Raw genomic sequence first — 20682 nt, 5'->3', positions numbered from 1 at the left:
CCTGTGACTCGGGACGGCTGGGGGGCGGAGAAGGGGGGGACTCCGCTCCGGCCGGAATGCAAATACAGCCGGTCCTCTGAGTCCAGCAGCCTTGTGTTCCTTCCCAGCCGGAGCCAGAGCACGCCCTCCTGGCGACTGACAGCTTTCTCCCGTCTGCTGGCCCGAAGGCACCGCGCTGGGGACAGGCGGCTGCCGCTGGCCCAGGGCCGCCGATCGCGGCGCGGGGCCGGAGCGAAGGGCTGGGATCCCGCACACAGCCCCCGCCCCGCCGGCCTGGGAGCTCCGGCTCTTCCCTCACCCAGGGGGCTGGCTGCGCACGGCCACCCTTCACCAGGCTGAAACTCTGCTTGTTATTTTAAGGGTCGATGTTAAGCAGAGATCAGGGATTTTTTTTTTTTTTTCCCTCGGGTGCCGGAACAGCGTTAGCTCTTTTCAGTGTTGATTTCATTAGGCGCCTTGACCAGGCTTAGGGAGAAGATCTGAGTGCCAACCCGCTAGGCTGAGACATGGTTGAAGCTCTCTGCAATCTGCGTCGGGCAGCGCTCAGCCACGGGTCCCGTCCTGCCTCTGCCTTGGGGAGCCCATCCTCAGCTCCTTGCAGGAGAGTTACAGGCGGCTGATGAGAGTGGGATGGATCTGGAGGTAGTCAGTCCCAAATGAGCCCCTTTACAACATTTTTCCTAGTTCCTGCAGTACTGGCAGACAGCAAATCTGTCTATGTACAGCAAGCAATATAAGCAAGTCAGAAGTGCCTTTTGCACATTATGCTATTTCTCTCACCTTTTCCTTGGATGGATTTTCCACTAATCCAATATACACAACCTCCGAAGCAATCCTTACATTTATCCCTAACTTCGGAGCTTCAGCTCAGAGGTAGGTCTCCAGTTTGACTGGCCTGCAATCTCCCTGGCTGCTGAAGAGAGAGGCAGCCCCAGCACAGTGACACTTGCACTGCTTGCCTGTCTGGAGGAGAGGCCAGGTGCATGGGCAGGGCTGGGGTAGGATGGAGAGAGCCTGGTATGGGTACTGCCCCACAGTCTGGACCAACTTCAGGGCTTGGGGCAGAGGCAGAGTCAGCACACCCACATCTAACAGGAAGGGAAGGGCAGGACTGACGTTTCTGGCCTGGACTTGGAAAACAAATACAAAATCTCACTGGTCCATACCACTGATCCATACCATTTCACTGCCTGAGCTCACTACAGAGGCCAGCAGCCCGCGTGCCAGCTGGGTGGCTGGAGATGTTGGTTACCCCAGTTGCAGTCCTCTCACTTGGCAGGCTGGGGAGACCAAAGAGCCAAAGTCTTGAGGTCCTTGTGACTCCTTACCAGAGGACTTCATGGAGGGTATGGCTGAGGCGATTGTCTCCTCTTCCCCTAAAATCTGCTGAGGTGGAATCTGGAAACTGCTGATTCTCTGCTCCAGTTCACCTTGCTAACTTGCTTCTATAAATCACAGTGGGTCTTCTCCAACCTTGAAGCTCTGGGAGGAGGGCGTTAGTTCCACAGAAAGTACTGCCCACCCTCTCAGCAATGTCATCCCATACTGTAACGGGAGGGAGTCAACAGGCCTGCAGCAGCCTGGCTGAGAAAAAGCATCACAGTCTCTGAAATCTAAGACTGCAAAACTCAAAGATAATTTAAAACTGCAAAGATACACTTGATAGAGTGTATATGTTCTCAGCATAACTCTGTGGAAATATGCACCTCAGTGAATAAATTAGTATTTCCCTCGATTTCTAGAAGATAAGCAGTGAGAGTTCTCTTCATTACAGTATTTAGCAATTCCTTAAAAAAATAGGAAAATGAAGTTAGTTGATCTTGTAGTAATCTATGCTTGTATGTGTCTTTCAAGGGTTGGGAGGTAATTGTGGCATATTATTATCATCATCATCATCATCATCATATACAAACTGTCATTTGGACAGTTGAGACAATATTTCATTTTATTTCAAAGTAAATGTTTCATGTAAAAAACTTTGGAAAAGATGAATGATAAAGTCGGTGTGACAGAAGCACCACCGGAAGTTGAATGCACTGTAATTTGCAGGAAATGTTTTAGAGGGTTTCCACATCCAGCATTCAATATTCTGAAATTTAGGCAAATTTACATTAAAATATGTTGGGTTTTTCCTTCCCCCGCTTCTTCTTTCTATCCTTTTTTTTCCCTTCCACAAAGTGTGAAGTGCAATTTTTCCCCCTCACTCATTCAGTGCCTAAGACAGGCAGTGTTCAGCTCCTGATGGAGCCACTCCTGGCATAACTTGGTGGCAGAGGAGTTGCCTTTGTCATGGGTGGATTTCAGGTGTGGAACAGCTCCTAATGACCCTCCGGGTGTCCTAGCCCCCCCAGCAAGGGGACGGTCACACAACTAAAGCAAGAGCATTAGCACAAGTGATGTGAGTCGTGTTTGTGTGAGTGACCTTCTGTAACCTGTTGCGTTAGCATCCCTCCAGAAAAGGTTTCCAATTGAGATATTTATTTACTAACTGTAGTTCTACTTAACTCTTTTCAATTAAAAAAAAATCAGAAGAAGAAAACATCCATCTTGAGGAGTTTCTCTGGCCTTGGTCTGCATGGCTGAGGTCAGACTCATGGCTCTGCCTTCTCTGGTTGTGGACTCCCTGACTGAACCTGCTCCCATGTCCTGATCAGATGTGTTAGCCTTCAGGCAGCATTGGCCTTGGGCTGCTGGAACTTGGCAGTGCTGAAGACATGATGCTCCCTGGGCTGCTCTTTCCAGCCCTGCCCTGAAATCCCCATAGGTGCTGCTGAAGCCTTTCCCTGCTGTCTGAGCTCTTGCCACAATGTCTATGGCCAGCATCTCGCACTTCTCCCCCAGACTTGGGGAAGTGGAGGCCCTTGGGTCAGCTCCTTGCTTCCACACATGGTGTAGCTGGGACACAGTGACAGGTACACTCCAGAGATTCCCAGACTGAGGGGCTCAGTGTTCTGGCCGGCTGCACATCCTCCCTGGGGATATGATATGGGGCAGGCTGGGCCTCATCAGTCAATGGAGAGGAGAGCTCACAGTGCAGGGATCCAGGCCAGGGAACTGCGGTGAAACTCTCCTTCCTCAGTACCTCCGGTTGGAGCTGGGGCAGAGAGGGGACAGTCTATTTAATGCTGCTGCATTCACCTCTAGTTTATCCTAATTTCCTACTCCCGCCCCTCCCGCTGACCTAACCCCCATGGGACAGGGCCTCGGGTGCGGCTCCCCAGTGCCTCCCAGTGCTGCCCTTGCGGGCAGGGGCAGCCGGATCGGCGGCAGCGCTGCTCGGCGGCTCCGCTGCTGCCCGGGGCTCTCTTTCCCTCTTGCACGGTTCAGTCGACGGCACGGCCGCAGGACGACGCCACGGCCAGAAAGGATCACTCGGGAGTTTCTGCGGTGCCCACGGGGATAAGATGGGCAGGAAGGGGCGAGTCCTATTATCACCGCTCTGGGACCCTGGCGAGCGTCCTGACACCAGCTCGGAGGACGTGGGCAGGGCGGGGAGCACTCCCATTCTGGATCCGGAGCCTAAAGATGACCTCATGCAGTCCTTCGGGAAAGAAACGCGGCCAAAAAAACTTTTTTTTTTTTTTTTTTTTTTTTTTTAATAGATTTTCGCGGATGCCCGAAAAGCCTGTTAACTACGATAGCGGGAAGCGCGCCCCGCAGCCTCTGCGCACCTCCGTCGGCTGAACCGGGTCTCGGTCGGGGCGAGAAAGCCCGGGTAAGGTTGGCAGCCCGGGCCCGGGGGTCCTGGCTGGGACCCCGGCGCTGGGAAGGCGCCCTCGCTCCGCCGGGCCCCCGCCGGTGGCGGAGCGCCGTGCGCCGGGCAGCTGCCGGGGAGTCCCGCATGACAGCGGAATAACAAACAGCCCGAACCCACTGTGCCACTCGGAAAACCTCGGGGCGTGTGTCCGCGCTGCAGCGAGCTCAGGCTCGCCGTGAAAGGGCCGATTTCACGCAGGATCTGCTCCGCGCCCCTCTCCGCCCCCCTGCGCGCTTCCCAGCCGGCCCCGCTGAAGGCGATGAACCGGCCTCGGCCCCTCCACGCCTCCCCCTGCCCCGACCCCAGCCGGCGTGTCCGGGGGGATTTAAGCTGTTGGAAGCGAACCCAAAGAGATCGGAAGCGTGTGCTGTGTGCTCTGGAAAAATAACTAGTTTCAGATTAATGAAGGAGTGACAATTTCAAGGCTAACGTTGGCACTGCCCAAGCCAGAGCGTGGGGAGCTCGCCAGGCTTTGCTTTATATTGTCTGCTTTTCTGAAGAGCAGACAAAGATGGATAGAGAGACATTGAAAAGCAGGAGGCGTATTTCAAACAGTTCAATAAAGAGGGTTGTCACTTAAAGACAAGAACCATAGTGCTTTGATGACTTTGTATTAGCCTTACCGTTTCAAATAAGTGACTCTACTCTCTTTGCGGAATTCACCGAGTTTTAGTAGATGACACTTCAGTGAAGCCGCTTTAGACAGAAATGAGAGCTCGTAACTGCGGGGCAAATCTTCTCTTCGGGAGGGTTTTACACAGAAGATTGCCGACCAGGGGCTTTTTTCTTCCCGTCCCCAAATTAAGGAACCTCGGTAAAACCGAGGTTTACAATTTACGCGGAACCGCTGTATGAAATAGGGAAAAACGCTCCGCCTCCGTGTGAATGTAAAGAAAGCGAAAGGGAGACCTCGACACGACGGCGACAAACGCTGCCTCCCGGCAGAGCCCAGCAATACGGGGGCGGTCTTTCCAAACCAGTTTCTACAGCCTCGGAGGAGGCACCGACAGAGCGTGTTGGAATAAAGTTGTGTGGGCTCCCCCAGGCAGCCCACGCGTGTTCCCACGCACGCCGGGCACGGTCCCGCGTGTGCGCGCCCTCCCTCCGTGGCCGTGTCCCCTCAGGTCCTCGGCCCTTCCCGCCGTGTCCCCTCAGGTCCTCGGCCCTTCCCGCCGTGTTCCGTGGGGCGATTCCTTCCCTCTGGCCGGGGGCAGCCGGTGCCGCAGCTCCGGACTGTGTGCGGTGGGAAGGGAGAGACGTCGCAGCCCTGCCGGGGGAGACTTTACTGCCAAACTCGATAATTATTTTATACATATATAGATGGAAAATGTTTTTTAAGATGAGGACCCCCGACCGCTGCAGCCCCCCCAGACTTTGAAGGCACAGCGAAAGGGCTTCACTGTGAGTTTGAGAGAACCATTTAGTCACTGTTTCATTAGGCACTATTTGAACCTTGCAACATGTGGTAATTTCTGGGGCAAGCTGAAAAGGGGGGATTATGTAGGAGGGACACAAGGAAATTAGCTAACGGTTAATTTAACTCGTTTTCTGGTAGAATTTTCGATACATTCCTAATTGACTGAGGAGGCAGGTGAAGTCTTCAGTTCCAGGCAGACTCATTCACGGTGAGAATAAATGGCTCTTTTTCAACTCTCACTGCTCACAATATATCATCAGGGAAAAGACATGCAGTGAATATGTTGATTTAGGGTTTTTTTTTTATCATTATTATTAATGGAATTACACCCTGCTACGCAGGTGTGAGGGTAAAACCTATACTGCGATGAAATCAGATTAACAATGAAATGAGAATTTTATTAGCTTTCTATGTCATATAGACCTGGATTTAAACTGTCAAAACACGAAACAAGAGGGGGGGAAAGATAAGTCTGAAGAAAACAATCCCAATCAGTGGGCAGAAGTAGTAGCTTGGATTCCAAATGGCAGTTAGCTGTAATTCACGGTGAATATTGACACTCCGTACTCTACACCATTTATATCAAATAGAGAATATATGATTAGCCCATAATGGCAAATCTCTTTTGAGTCCGAGGTTTGCCCATTGATCCCCACAGCACCAATTTGCTATGAAACCGGAACACTTGGTCGCAAGATCCGAGTTTTAATAAAAGGTCGTGTCGGAAATAAACTCTGTCTAACATTCTTGTCGTGTTCGCCAAGGAAAAGGGATCCGGCGGGATCCGGCGCGTCCCGGAGGCGTTTGGGAGCAGCCCAGGGAGCAGCGGAAAAGCAGCTGTGATCCTGCACCGGGCAGCTTCGGACAGCGGTGGGCTGGGGGGGACCCTGCGCCGGGGGCGGTGGGTTGGAGGTGACCCTGTGCTGAGAGGGGAGGGCTGCAGGTGACCCCGTGCTGAGAGCGGTGGGCTGCAGGTGACCCCGTGCTGCAGGTGACCCTGTGCTGGGGGCGGTGGGCTGCAGGTGACCCATGCTGCAGGTGACCCTGTGCTGGGGGCGGTGGGCTGCAGGTGACCCGTGCTGGGAGGGGTTGGCTGCAGGTGACCCCATGCTGGGGGCGGTGGGCTGCAGGTGACCCCGTGCTGCAGGTGACCCCGTGCTGGGGGCGGTGGGCTCAAGGTGACCCGTGCTGGGGGCGGTGGGCTGCAGGTGACCCCGTGCTGCAGGTGACCCGTGCTGCAGGTGACCCGTGCTGCAGGTGACCCCGTGCTGCAGGTGGCCCCGCGCCGGGGGCGGTGGCGGAGGCGCTACCTGCGCGGTGTGCGGAGGTGTTGGGCGCAGCCAGGCAGGACCCGCCGTCGCCAGAGGAGCCCGCCACGTCTGCCAGGGGCCCCTTTGTAACCTGCTATAGAAAATGGAGGTATTCTGCATGACAAAGCCCAATTAAACTCGCTATTCAGGACTTCTGCAGCTGGTAGCCCATTGGGAGAGTGGGAGGAAACGCGAATATATTCATTATGCGAAGGGGCGGTGAAAAGTACCAACAACCGCGGGTCTGGGTTGGGTGTTGGGTATGTTTGTTTGGTGTTTTGTGTGTCGTTCCCGTTATCTATACATGTAATTTGGTGGCAGGGGTGGGAGGAGGAGGAGGGGCGGGGTGGGCGCTGCCCGGGGCTCACAAGTCCCGGCCCACGGAGCCCCCAGCGGGCCGGGTCTCGCTCACAGCGTCAGGAGCATCCTCCTGCAAAGAGGAGCAAGGAAAGCTGCCCGCCAGGCTGCAGGACAGCGCTGTGAAACTGGCGATTAGTACACTAGCAAAGCTGTCGGTTTTCTGTTAGAATTCTCTCTCTCTCTCTCTTAATTGTCACTCAACGGGGGTCAGCTGTGAGCTGCCAAGGGGCTTTCACAGACTGAGGGGCATGAAACCCCAGGGTGGACTGAAAGCCATCCAGACAAAATACTGTAGATCTAACACTAAGATTGACCCAGACAATTCATTTATTCTTTTGCTTTCCAGTTCTACCTTCCCGAGCCAACAGGACATAATATATGCATAGCTGTAGTTGATATGTAAAACACAATTTCCCAAAGTGTCTGAGAAATAGCTTACATGTTGCAGTCATCTTACCCTAAAAAAAATCTGACTCCTATAATAGCAGAGGAATTTTAGCTCAGAACTATGAGCCTCTGCACACAGAACTGCGTTTGGGACCACAGAGTCTTCAGCCCTGACCACCAATGCATACATATGAGCACAGATCACTCCCTTTTCTTCTGTAGGAGTATAACATGACAGAGAAAATTCCATTTTTCTATGCTCCCAGTCTTCTTAAAATACCATGAAGCTTAAGCCAGAATGTGGTTAACAACACATGCAGAAGATGTAAATAGCATTAAGCCATGGAGCGTAAGACATGTAAAATGCATTTGAACAAAACTTGGTATTCCTTTTTTTTTTTCCCAGTATATTTAGATTTTAACTAACCTACCACCCTTATTGTATTTTCTAGAACAGTTTTCAGAGTAGTCATGACCTCATATCCTCAGTGTTGCTACGGAAAAGCAAGTAGACATCTCCAGTTCAGGTACTGTGAAGGAGAGAGACATTTCTTTTTTTATTTCCATTCCCTTGAAACGCCAGTCCTGGCTTTTGATACATCTTCTGGAGTGGATAGGCAGTGATTCTATGCTGACTTGGTTTGAACTAGTAATCATAAAGGCACCACAATGTGTCTTAGACATTTGTCACAATTAGACGTGATTGTCTGATTGTCTCCACCAAATACAGGAGAACAGTGTAGGTCAGTCAATCTTGCCTGTTTAAAATCTGCAATAACCCTGAGGGGAGCTGGAAAAGTAACAGAAAAAATCACTACTTGATGCCATTAAAATCAGTTTTAATTTTGCTGTCATTATTTTCACCCACTCCAATAGTTTTGTTTTGAAATTACATTTTTTTATAGTCAAATGAAAAGCCATAAGGAGGGGTTGTTTTCTGTTTGTTTGTGTTGTTAGCATGTTAGCATGTTTAGCATGACCTGCCAGTTTCATATTACCAGTTTAAAATCATTATTGAAATGCTGCTGCCATTAAGAAAAGATCACAAGAGTTTTTGCGTGTTTTGATATTGTCTATTCTCTCTTGCTAAAACATTTTTCAAGATCTAATTTGACTTTTGTAATTAACGCTGGACAGAGTGGATTTGGGCAATGTACAATTTAATAGATTGTGGCAGTTCAATGCACTGGATTTTTAGCAAAAGTTGTTGAATTGCAGTAAAGTTGTAAAATTTTTTTCTCTTTTTCAATTGCTATTAATTATGAGTAAGTGCTTGCATGCACAGAAGGTATCTCTCAAGCTTTTTTATTTTTTCTTTCTTACACAAAGGTGAAATGTACTGAGTTCCCAATGCATATTACTCCACACCAGTCTGCCTTAGCAATGGATTGCTTCTTGAGACAGCCTCCCAGTTTGTGATAAAATGAGCAGACCTTTTTATCTTCAGAACTAATTATCAGAAAGAGTTTAAGCTAGAAATTTGATTTAGGGGTGGAATTCAGACCTTGCAGGTGAGCTGCCATTATAGATGAGCTTGAGAAGAAAGAAACCCCCAGCTAAAGATCTTATCCCAAACAGGCACTGAGTCCTTCAAACACCTTGATTTGTGGAAATATTCAGGAACAAGACTGAGATCATCACCTTCGTACTTGGAGGGTGTCTTTATTGTCTGTACTATCAGCACAGATAATAGGGCCAGCAGTTATTGGAGGTGTCTCCATAGGGTGGGAGGACACGTGTCCCCTGCCACAGAGCTGACCTGAGGTGTCTCCATAGGGTGGGAGGACATGTGTCCCCTGCCACAGAGCCGACCTGAGCCACTTGGTGCTGCTGAGATTGGAGCAGCAGTGCTGGAGCTCACCATCCTGAGGGTACAGGCATTGTGCCCATCAGGCAAGCAAAGGGGGTGGTGCTGCTTTTTGCATTGAGGGAAATCTTGTACAAGTGAATGAAAGTGAATGCTGAGAAGTGCAGGCTGCCAGAACGATGTGTGTCAGCCTTGTTTATGCTGGAATCTCATAACAGAGAACAGTGTTGTTGCCAAAAAAATGGCCTTTGCCTCTGGTCATTCACAATTCTCTGGACTGTCCCATGTTTTGCTCTTTTTTCTTTTCTGTGGAAACTTCTGCCCTTGCCTTTATTCCATTTCTTGAGAAATATACAAAATCAGAGGACGTGATCAGGTCATCCTGTTTACAGTCCTGCACCTACATGGAAGGAGAGGGCATCAGTACATCTGTATGATTCTACACTTTTCTAATTGACATTGGCTAATAGATCCCAAAATTACAGGGGGCTGAGTGGTTGGGATGAGCTTGAGAGACAGACAGATGAAGGTTCAGACAGATCACTGTTATAAATTTAGACTCTTTAGAATATGAGATTTACAGTGTCATCTGCTGCCAGAACCTGCACTCCTGTAGCTGTTAGGTCAAAGTTGAGATGGTTTAAATGAATCCTTCAGTGTAAATGCAGGCTTTGAAAGAGTTTTTTCCAGAGGAAGACCTCTGCTGTGTTTGAGATACAGGAATATCAGCAGGAACCATGGTCTGCCTGAAGCCATAAAGATGACATACTTTGGTGGTCCTTTGCCTATAAGAACTAGGGGGTTTTGACTTAAAAAGAAAAGACTTGCATAAAATTACAGGAAGAGGAGAGAGTAAACATAGTGCATATTTAGAGCAAAGGACAGCACTGATCTGTTGTTGTTTTCATAACTGTTTTTTTCCTCTTGTTAGTCTTGTGTTTAATTCTTCCCATACTCTAAAGAGAAATGGAAGAGATTCACTAGTTTTCCCTTCACATTAGTGTTCTCTTCAATGTCCTTCCCACCAAGGCAAACCCTGGGGCATTTGAAGAAATTTGATATTTGAAATTAAAGACTATATTTTTGTGAAAAAGGTAAACAGGAGATAGAGATGTTTGAAAACTATTTCTGTCTTACCCTAATTTAGAAGGGCCAGCTTCAACTTCCCCAGCCTCTGAAGCAAGCTGCAGTCCCCAGCCAGAATGTCTCTCCCTGTATCTTCACCTTGGTTTTCCCATTTGATCTTATTCAGGTTTCAACTTATCTTGAGGGAACATGTGAATCTTCTAGGTCCAATTTTGCAGTAATAATGTATTAAAAATTTTCATAGGAAAGCAGGGTGTATTATACCCCAGCCTGTCTAGTATATAATGCTGTCTTTCACAGAATTAACAACACAGAAACAACTGGTTTTGCTGGATTTGTTTCTATTCCCTCTTTTTTTGAGGTTATTTAGAAATGAGATAAGGAAATGTTTCTCTTTCACCTTTTAAGATCTTTACTCTTTGGAAACCAGGGGAATAATGTTGGGCAACGGTTTATCGTTCTTTTGTTGGTTTTATACACATATGTTCTATTACACATATGCATGCACAGTTCTTTCTACTTGCTGAAAAAAACTATAGAAACTAACAGGAAATTTTGTATTTGAAAAGATTATTTATTAATCAAAATTATATACATTTGCAAAGACATTTTTTGGCAGGGGATGCCGGCAAACCTACAGAATTAACAGCTCTACAGATGGGCAACATCTAGCTCTGAAACAAGGAGTGAAAGAAGACATGGTCCAGCCAACTCGGAGAAAGTCTTTAATGGGAAACGGTCATGGGACCAATTTGCTCCAAGATAGAACTTGAACTAATGCCACCTAATGGAGAGTGGGAATCACTGCGGCAGAGGAAAAGATGGAAGTTTAGGGTCGGTTCAGGGGAGCTGGGTAGTTCCCCCCTGGGCTCTCTTTGGAAGGTATGGTGAAAGCAAAAGGTGAAAGTTGAAAAAAAGTGGAGAACAAAAGTTTTCCCTAAGAAAAGGAGTATTTTGATTCATTGGTGATTTTACTGTTCAGGCTGCCAGACTGTATAAAAGAGGGAGCAGGAATGACCATCAAATCAAAGAGGGGATGGGGATTTGAAAACTTCATTGTTATTGTAGCTAGAAGAGAAAATGGCACAACATGAATCCATTCTAGGGGCAATGATTGTAAATGAGAAAGGGAATGGCACAAAGGTAACCCTTTCCAGTCCTAACAAGGTACACTTGTGTGGTCCTAACACCCTTTGGCTCCCTATTTTGTGCAATTCGCTGGTTTCTTTGCTAGAATGACTGCATGCTCGTAGCCCTGGAGCAGTGAATTAGCAAATACATTTTCATCTTTGGAAAACAGAAGTTTCCATTGTAATTACATTAATGCTAATCAAGAAATATATTTTAACTGTTCTACAGCATCATGAAAGTAGTTACAGTGACTAAAGAAATACTTTTGATATCAGCCTACTCCATCAACTTAGAGCCCTTCAGAAATGGGATGTTTTTGCTAAGATGAATGTATTCTCAGCAAAAAAGGTCAAGGGACAAGCATTTCAAACCCTGAGCCTGGCTCAGATATGTGCAAACACAACAGGAGTTACAAACAAACCTTGAAGTGTCCATACAAACATAAGTTTGCACAAGCAAAGCAGGATGTACACGTGAATGGGAGTTTGCTCACATCCACTAACTAGCTGGAGCAGAAAGCAGCAGGAAAGTTTGGCTTTCATCATTTTAGAAAGTGAAGCAGGATGGTGATATTTGCCTGGGCCACTTCACGCTGTTGGCCATTTCCCACTCTCTTGGGAAAGTGCTGAGAAGGCTTTGCTGGTTTGTAGGCACAGCTTGGTGGATTCTTATACAGCTAGAAGAAAAGTGGGGCAGGGATTCAGGAGTAAATTACAGTGAGGGTCAAACATATCCTTATGGAAAGTCTCCTGGGGACGACTGTTAGAGAGCTGGTGACTGTTAGAGAAGTGCTAAATCTTAAAGCCAGATTTGGAGCAGGACAGAGTTAAGTGTGGGCCAAGGTGAAAACCAAGTCTCTCCAGTTAGGTGGTTCTCTAAATTTCATGGTATATTTTCTGTAGACCATTTGAATTTGTTAACAGAATTTGATAAAAACTGATTGAAAGATTTTGTGGCTATTACAGATATTTATGTATCTCTCTCTGTATCTCTCTATATACACTTTAGCTTATTATCAGAACACTCAGAAATCTCAGCATTATACATCCTTTAGCAAATAAATTACAATTTTAAGGGCTACTTATGGGGGAAATATACCTGCGTTAAGTCTATAATGTAAATTGCATTTTTTAAAGAAAGATATGTACTACAGATAAGGAGATGGGATGGGTCATGACTTCACTTTTAGGCCTCAGGTCTTCCATCTAACACAGAAAGTATTTGTATACTTCTGCTTTAATTATTCATGCCAGAGGAATTACTTATTTTTCCTAATTTGCATTTTCCAATACTTTGTGGTACTTAATAATCTAAAAATGCTCCTTTTTTAGGACCCATATTGCACTTTTGTGGAATTTGAAAGTTTCCCACCATGTGTATATAGCCACTGCTCTCATGTTAAATTTATTATCAGTATTCTGAGTCAAAGGAATAGGTTTTGAAGCACAAGAGAAGACTGGAAGTGGTATGCAACGAAATAAGTGCAAGTGTTTATTTGAATGGATCACAAAGCATTTGTGCATATCAGCAACATGAGGGCAAAATAATTTTCCAGATATGCAGGTTATGAAATAGCAGGAGTGGCCAATGTGTTGTCTAAGTGAAATGTATTCTCTCTGAAGGTTTACATTCAAATGCAAACCTGAAGAGACTTGTATTGATGCTTGTATTGTAGATATCCACAGGAAAGGAGCTAATGCTTTGATGCAGCAGTGGCATTGTCAGCAGTGCTGTTGGCAGCCCAGAAATAACAGCAGTACAGGATAATTTCTATCAGCTTTCTTTTTCTATTCTTTTAAGGTTCCATTAGTCCAACATTAAGCCTCAAGGAACCAAACTACTTTGCTGCATTTGCTATGCAGAGCAAACTTTCCCTTGATTCAAAACAGTTCTCTGCTAAAATTGTATGGAAATCTGTCGCTGCTTTTACACTGCTGTAGTTGATTTTATTTATTCATTTATTTAAGTTTCTCAGTTTCTTGCAGAAAGTATTGTTTGTTGGTGCTTCCCCCACTCTGTGTCTTAGAGAACACTTGCTGACATTTCTTGTTCTTATGGTGAGTGAGGAGGATGAAAATAAAGCATCACCAAGTACAGATGATGAGAGACAAGACCAGAGACCAAGTTCTGCAAATGCTGTTTTCTGTGTTGTTCACTGCTCAAGATCAGCCCAGTATGAGGGAGTGCTGGTGGCTGCTGATGCATTTGTTTATACCCTTGAGCCACTCGCCCTTTTGCATTCAACAGGTTGTCATTCCAGTATTCTATGTCTTCCTATAGGTTACCTTAAAGTTTTGGAATAAGGAAGTGTTTCACTTTGAGGAATGCCTGCTCCCTTAGAGCATGTTCCTCTGAAATCAGTGACAAAGTACTCTTTGATTTCATTGACTGCAGGGTCAGTTTCTAAGATAATACTGACTCTGTAAGAACTTTGAGAACTTTGAGCATAAAAACCCCAGATTGTAATGTCACACAGGAGCTGTTCCTATGAAATCCTTCAATGCACTGTCATACACTACTCCTCCAACCCCTACATTTTCAAACAACAACAACAAAAAAGAATGTGCTTTACTAAATGCTCATGGAGAGAATTTTTACATTGAATTATTGTGCAGACTAGATTTTACTACCATTTTGTGGGCAACAGACTGTTGACTTTGAGATCCAGGTATTCTACTAAGCTTTACTGCAAATTTTTGGAAGATATCTGTATTTCTGGTATGCAGTGTGAAAACTTGCAGCCTTTGCTCTGAAGATGGTGAGGCACTATAACAAGTGCCCATTCATCCAAAAAACCCCAGAAAATACAAATACAAAATAATGTTACATACAGTAAGACACCTTTGGTGGAAATACAATTTTTTTCGGGTTTTGTTTTTTTCTTTCAAGTAGAAATGTGTACACAGGTTATTTTCTGTTAATATTGAATGGTTACAATTTAAGCACACACCTGAAACCAATTTTCTCTTAAGCACAACAACCCAAGAAAAAATAAAATAACATGTAAAAAGCATAGGTTTGGCCCATTTCAGCATGCTTATTTTCCTTCCTGGACTGTATTCAAGCCTGCTTGAATAAACTCTTAGACTGGATGCTTGAAGCGAGACAAAATGAACCCTCACTGGCAGGAAGAAAAAAACAAAACGCAAGAATTGGTGATTCTATATATTTTACAGGGTGTCAGAGCTGCCTGTTATTCCACATTTCCCCAGACTGCAAAAATGTGAGAACTGTCAAAACTAAGACAACCACCCACCCTCTGCTCTAAATAATGATTATAAAATGTTGTAACTATGCCTCAGCATTTCCACGCATCATTCTTTTTTTTTTTTGTTGAATATTTGGTGAAATAAAATTTGGTGAAATAGAGTATAAAACATTGTCAAGGGGAATATTTTTACTTTTAACATGCCTTAAATATTCAGCAGTGTATTCAAATTATTTGGAAAACAGTCCTTACACTGCGTAGAGGATTTCAGCTTGAAATACTGAAAGAGTGTTAGAGAGAGACACACTTCACTGTAAGCAAACATTTCTGTCACTGTGAACACAAAAGCTGGCTTGTTAATAGTGTTTCAAGTGAACCATTTTAGAGGTGCTGTAGTGGATTTACAAGATGAGTTGACAGTGCTATTGTTAATCCCACTCATCAGTGTAAGTGCACAGGGATTTCCCCTTGGGAGCCAAGTCCAACAGGCCTTTGAATCAGAATACTTTCTCATTTGGTGATTTCTTTACTGACCTGGTCCTGGTTTAGCAGTAGGTCAGCTAAAGGCATGGGCTCTAAAGAGAAATCCTGAGAGCAGTTTCTAACTAGAGGGAGCAGGGGATTGATGCTCTTATCATTTAATGTCCTTTGCACTACTTATCACTACGGCTATACACTGGAAACGTTCCCTTTTAATTAGAGAATTCAATATTGTGTGAGCACACTTCAGAGGTTAAGTATGTGATTAAGTGCTTTCCTGAATCACTCTCTGGAGACACCTCTCTCTTTCCATGAATGCAGAGACAACCAGCTCAGCTTGTGTACCTGCATATAGAAGGCCAGAGCTGGCTACTCTTAAGTTCCTTCTTGGTGGATATGACTGTCAAAGGAGGCTAGACCTCCTTTTCATTTCCAGATCACATATATCAAGTTCCATCAGGCAGTGTCTTCAGATCTATCTGGTGTCATAAAAACCTTATTCAAATTGGCTTTACCCTCCCTTGGGCAAATTCTGCTGCTCATTATGCAATAGCTCTGAAGGCTGCAGAAGTGTGTGTCTTCTGCTCACAAGCTTGTCTGACCCTCCCACTTGGTTTCTTACCACTAAATGTTAACCCTTAATGTTTGGGAGAAAAGTAATTGTGGATGTATTCCTTGCCAGCTCAGAAATTATGATGAGATTTTCCTACATTTTTCCCATTTTTTGGGCACAGGGTAGTGATGTTGAAAGAGTGTAGGGGGTTTTTATGTGGGTGGGAGGTCTATTTTCCAGTCCTGCCCTGTCTGCATTCCATATATTCATCTCTGTGAACTTTTAATGGATCTTCCTGGGGAAGGTTTAGAGTGAGTAGTAGCATCTCAAAGGGGTTTTGTTTTGATCAGGTAATCTAACAGTAGAAATCTGAAATTGACTTAGGAATAGCAGTTATAGGCAGATGCATAGTCAGTTAGGCGTACTGATTAGATATTAGTCATTTGGTAGGCAAGAAATTAAACCCACTGGCCAGAAAACATGGAATAAGTGAGGTCAAGCCCCTCACTCCTCCCAATTCCTCCATCCCCATCCAACCTGTACCATGACTGTCAGAGTGTGGGGTGTGCTTCAGAGTGAGCTCATCAGAGCAGTTCACTCTGGTTGCTGTATTGCATGTATGTCAAAAAAGAACAGGGATTGGGATTTTCTGGTCTCACCATCATGAAGTTAAGAGCTATTGAGCCAACACTGCTCATACAGACTTGGCAAAGAGGCAAAGACTGGGCAAAAGCCTGAGAAGCCTGATTGGTATCTATTGTGCTTTGGTATCTAAAGCACCTTTGCACGTGATATTAGAGTAGTTACAGATGGAAAAAGCACATACAGGATACAATATTACATTTGCTTTTATTAATGACATTACTTCTTCATTTTGATGTTGACCTCAGTTTCAGGTCATCTTTGTAAGTTTTTGTACTGGGGCCTAGATTTACACTGCATGTATATTGTCCAGACTGGGAGGATTTCTTAGTATTCTCTGCTTCCTTTTCTTAGACACTGCTAATTCACGAAGCACTTCTGCAGTACCACAAATCTGGGAAACCCATGTTGTACACCAGTAATTGGACCTAGCATGCTGAAAGAAACTTTCTTGTGATGGGCAAGAAAGAATGACACCTTTTTAATGGAAAAGAAATCTATATTTTAAAATACAAACAGTTGTGTATAAAGATTTCTTTTTCAACTACACATAATGCAAATAAATAATGGTTTTAACAGGTGCTTAGTTTGGGAAGTCTCTCAGGTGATTTCCTGGAGTAGTTTATATAAAATGACAGGTAATGTACACCTGCTTTATTCTCTTACCTGATTCTCCTTTCATATATCAGCGGTGCAGCTGTGGTGTTATTTCAATGGAATTCCTCCTGATTTGGACCACATAGGCAAGAGTGGGATCTTTTTATGCTGAGCTGATGAACATTTTGTTGAACTGCTCAGGAAAATATTTTGACCGATGAGAGAAAATGGCTGTAATACAGCACTCAATATGTTCAGTTGGTGTTGCTGTCCTTTAAAATAGTCAGCTGAACTTTGACAACATGAATGTTTGTTATCTTTTCCCAGGAAAGTAAAAATCTTTCTTCATTTCAGTGGTGCAAAAACTGGCCTGTCAAGAAAGTATTGTCATTTCCAGAAGACCATTTTCAGATTTATGGAGTTAACTCCCTTACAGCTTGATTTAAAATATGTTATAATGAACTGTGTGAAGGTTTCAAATGATGCATTAGAGCAATATTGCTTTTTGCAGTAAAATGACCAACTGTTATTTCCATTCCTCTAGAGTTCTTAAGAGTTATAGCCTCTTCCTGGAATTTGTAAAACAGTGCTGATTCACTCCACTTTAAAAGCAACTTTAAAGCAAGGTGGGAAAAGGTTTCATACCACAACTCTGAGCAAAATTGCCACTGCTGCCTTTTTAATATTTAGAATGTGCAACACTAGTGAGAAACCTGCAATCATAGACTTTCTTCTCACATAGAAACATAATCAACAGTCTCAGGAAGGAATATGACTTGACAAAACCAAAGCGGGGGAAGAAATATATACCCTATAAATATATATACAATACAAATATATGCACCCTAACATATTGGTGTTGGTGTGTTTAAGATGGCAGGAATTTTTTCTGCTTAGAAACCCATAGCAGATGGAGCACTTTTACACTTGTCTTCTCTCCTGTAAGAACTGAAATGTGACAAAAGAAGTCAGTAAAGGACTTTTCCAAGTTTTATTTTTAATTGCTCTACTTGCAATTGATGCCTTTTTATCAGTACGAAGTTGAATCCCAAATTCTTGACCACAAGCTGAGCTACAGCTTTGCTTCAGAACAAAGCAGTTATATCAGTGTAGAAGGCTGCAAACATTGCCTGGAATAAGATGTTTAGGACTTGCTGCACTGTTTTTAAGGGAGAAAAAGACACAGAGACTTTTAGATGACAGACCAAGGCAACATTTCTGGGGTAAACTCCTTGGTGGCAGCTGGGTGACAGGTGTTCTGACACAGCCATTTTACACTCCAAGCAGCTTCACCCCACTTGCATCTGCCCATGGAGCACCTCCCATAAAGCCATTCCTTTCTTTCATAGTCAACAGAGATGGACCAGGTAAACTTAATTTGCCTAACAAGGTGATTTTGGCTAACCTGAGCCATTTTAGGAGAAACCTATCAGGGAGCAATCCTCTGAGCAGCTGTGGACAGGACAGAGACTGGTGGAGTTTCCTGTGGGGATGGGTGCAAGGAGCAGAGGAGCTGGGAAGCTCCAAGGGCCAAGCTGCTATGATGTTAACAAACAATGTCCCTCAGCAGGTTTCATTAGCCTGGGCATGGTGCCACGCAGCTGAGGGGACAATGTGCAGCCAGCAGTGGCTCTGGGGTCTCTGTAGAATGCCCTGCTGTGTAGTGTAGACATCTACTTTGTGTTTTCTTCAGACCATTCATGCCACAGCTGTTTCTAAGAGGCTAAAAATGCCTCAGACTTGACAAGATGCATGGAGTCGAAGCCCAAAATGAGATTATTAGTTTGTCTGAAGTGGGCTCACGTATATCTCAGGTTATTAAATTTCACCTACTTTTTTTTGGAGTCTGGAACTGATCCAAAGCCTACTGCAGCCTCTGGAATTACTCCAGAAAGTTCAATGGGTTGTGATTCAGGCTTTGAGTCAAGCCTCAACTTTATACATTTTTAATTATTGAAAGGATTCTAATCCCCTTCTGCCTTCATGTGTGCTGATACAGAGACCTCATTTTCCACTGGTTAATGCTGGAATTTGTCACTTTATGTAGGAAACATGCAGCATTTTCATTCAATGCAATCAAACTGTGTATTTTTCTAATAGATTTTGTGGGTATGTTAATGGAGTTGAGGCACAGACTCAGGATGACTCAGGGGCTGACACAAATTATTCCTAAATCTCAATGAGTTGTGAGCATAGAAACAGAAGTATTGCCCTTCAGCTTCAAATTACAGATCTCTGCTCCCTGAGCTGCAGGTGATGTCCCCAGAGGAGAAGGGTGAGTCACACCCACAGAGGTGAATCAGCATCCCTGTTCAGCTAAGTATTCCCAAAGCTTTGAGAAAAGAAAAAAATTCTGGCTGGTTGCTAGAGTAATGAAAAGCAGGTATTTGCCTTACATCATTCACAAAAATAGCTAGTGGCATGCAGAAAACTTATTTCAAGACAAACTATTTCTGCCTCTGGAAGCAGAAGAGAAGAAAGGGAGATAGAGAAATGACAAAGAAACTCACGAAGTAAAGGTGGCATTTACCATGTGAACCTGAGCAAGCAGAACATGGGAAAATCTCAGTTTTCTGTCTGTCAGCAGCAAAGAGGCAACAAGTGTAAGCAAATGAGAAGAGGTTGGCACATCACCAGCCCATATATAAAATGATTTGAAGGAACTTAGAGGGTGAGTGCTGAAAAGGAGAGAGAAATCCTTGAGACCACACTGATAGCACTGTGTTCAGAGTTACTTAAGAATACCCACAAACTTAATTCCCTTTATCGTTTCAAAAAGAAGATAGAATTGAGTGTTGAAAGAAGAGTGCAAGGGCTAATTGTTTTACAGATATAAATAACATGAGGTCCAGATCATTCTGCAAATACAGCTTCCAGTTTTGCCTGATTTAATAGCATTCCTTTACTCATGGTGGTGTAACAAGATGATTCAGCACATGGCTGAGGTATATTTAGTGAAATGCTGGCCCATCCACACCACTTTTGAAAGGCTGTGTGCTGAGAAGGAGCCTTCACAAGCTGATGCACTAACAATGTGCTGAGCTGCCCTCAGAGGAGAGTACCAGCTACCAGTGAAGTTAGCAGGTTGCAGCTTTTGTTCCATGCCTGGTCTTTTTCTTGCCTGCAGCCCCAGCAGTTTGATTCAATACTGAGGACTAATCCTAGCTAGCAGCTAATTACTGCAAGCTTCAGAAAGGTGTAATCTTCTGATGACCTGCCCAGTAATCTAGGAAATCATGAACAAATAGTGAACTTCCAACAAGCCAGTCAATGAACCATCAGTGCAATTAATGGTTTCCTTTTATTTAGGACCTTTAAAAATCTTGATAAAGAGATATGTACCTCTTTGCACTGCAGGGGTTTGTGAAGTGACATAATTCAGCACTAACTCTTAGCATGAGCAAATCTCTGCCTCTTCTTAAAGCTCTGGAAAATCAGACTGCAGCTACTGCAGCCACCAGCAAGGGATGAATTGGTGCATAAATAGCAGAGGGTATGGGTGAGGGAGATGCCTCCTCCTCATAAGAGAAGCCATTGCTTCATAGCTTGGTTCTCCAAGCTGGGAATGGGATACAACAGTTTTGATGCCCACTTACCTTTGCTGTCCCTTCCTTCTGGCAAAACAGATGCTCCTCAGGATTACATGGAGTCTGAGGCTAGGGCCATGAGAGACCTCTCAGACTGCTGCAGTGCTCCTGGTGACCAGCTCACCATTTTGGAGGACAAAATGGAAGCACTTTATTTATCATCCTAAACATGTGCATCATCAATATTTACTTCATTACTGATGTTTTATTTACCAGTATATTTAAGCACACATTTCTTTCACCCTTTTTTTTTTGAAGAGTATTCTCCCTTCTGGTATTTACTCTGTTGTGATTTTCAAGACATTTATACTTCTTCATTTTTCAGTTTGATAGCCTGAGGTAGCCAAGCTCTCCAGGTGT

This window comes from Molothrus aeneus, chromosome 4, assembly GCF_037042795.1.
Source record: "Molothrus aeneus isolate 106 chromosome 4, BPBGC_Maene_1.0, whole genome shotgun sequence".
Classification (NCBI taxonomy): domain Eukaryota; kingdom Metazoa; phylum Chordata; class Aves; order Passeriformes; family Icteridae; genus Molothrus; species Molothrus aeneus.
Note: the sequence above shows the minus strand (reverse complement) of the source record.